At 33.6% G+C, this 1,224-nt stretch overlaps 1 protein-coding gene across 1 annotated transcript in view; it reads right to left on the bottom strand.

Moving 5' to 3' along the window:
* ANGPT1 (angiopoietin 1) overlaps window positions 1-1,224 on the bottom strand; it is a 307,389-nt gene that overhangs the window by 70,259 nt on the left and 235,906 nt on the right. The gene's annotated exons all lie outside the window — the stretch shown is intronic.

Here is a 1,224-nt window from a genome sequence, read left to right as displayed (position 1 = left end):
TTTAAGAAGTTGGATTCATTCTAGCAAAAACAAAACAAAACAAAAAACTGTTATTTCTGGTCAGAAGAAAATTTATTTACTTAACAGAGGAAGGAAGGTCAAGAAAATAGATGGTAGGTTTCAGAAAGATTTGAAACATGAAAGGCTTAAAACGCTCATTTGCCAATATTGTGTGGTCTGTGATATCTGGCGGTGTCCTTTCTGTGGACAAGGCCCCGCTACATTTATTATGCCTGTTGCACTTATTGATCATATGACTTGGGCTTAACTCTATCCAAGAAAAGACTGAACTGGCTCCTATCCCAGGCAAGGTCAAAGCTTTCAGGCATTAAACACCTTTTAACATAATACGGAGGTTTAAACCCAAACAAAAAGGGGAAATTTGATTCACATAGTTTTTATGCTTTTATGTGCCATACAAGTTGGAATGATTACACTTGTGGATGTTAATTATTTTTCCATAATCTTAAATTAAAAAAGCTCAACCCATTTGTTATAGTTCTTTTCCAAGAATTAGGGGAATTATGAATTCAGAAATAAATTTCGAATATTTTATAATAAGCAGAGTTATGATTTAATGGTTTGTCTTTTGGATGAAACTAAGCTGGATATAGGGCATTTGATTTTGGAAACTTATGACATGAAAGGAAAAATACTGTTTCGTACTCCTATGCACTGAAGAGAATTCAGAGAGGAAAATAACCACAAACCATTAATAATATAAAAGCAAAAAATAAATATAAAAATGACCTAATTCTAATTTCCTTTCTGCTTGAAAAATTAAATAGTCGTAGAAAACCACCTTTGGCTTCCACATTTGAAAAGGTAACAGTTTTATAACTTTTGTAGACATTTCTTTTTTGGCACAGAACAATGTCAGTCAAAACAATCACTGTATAACAATTCTGTTATACTTGCAACTCTCTGACTAAAAGATGAAATAACTTCTGTTAATGGTTTTTGCAACTTGTCTTAAATAGCCCTGTTTTATTGACTGGTCCATACCATACAAATCTGACGATTTTGTTCTATTTTTAATATAGGTTGCCTTGAGTTCCTTACCCTTGCCAGAACTTCTGGAAGCATTACAATGAGAAAAGCTTTTGCCAAGCACATCCGAGGACAGCACCAAACTGTGTATCTATAATGCACAGTCTACTTGGAAGGTGAAAGCCCTAAGTATGAGTTTTCTTAACACTCTTTAGAGGATTGGGAGAATAGCAA

This window comes from Propithecus coquereli, unplaced genomic scaffold, assembly GCF_000956105.1.
Source record: "Propithecus coquereli isolate 6110/MARCELLA unplaced genomic scaffold, Pcoq_1.0 Scaffold23, whole genome shotgun sequence".
Lineage (NCBI taxonomy): Eukaryota > Metazoa > Chordata > Mammalia > Primates > Indriidae > Propithecus > Propithecus coquereli.
This window is presented reverse-complemented; position numbering and strand designations above follow the sequence as displayed.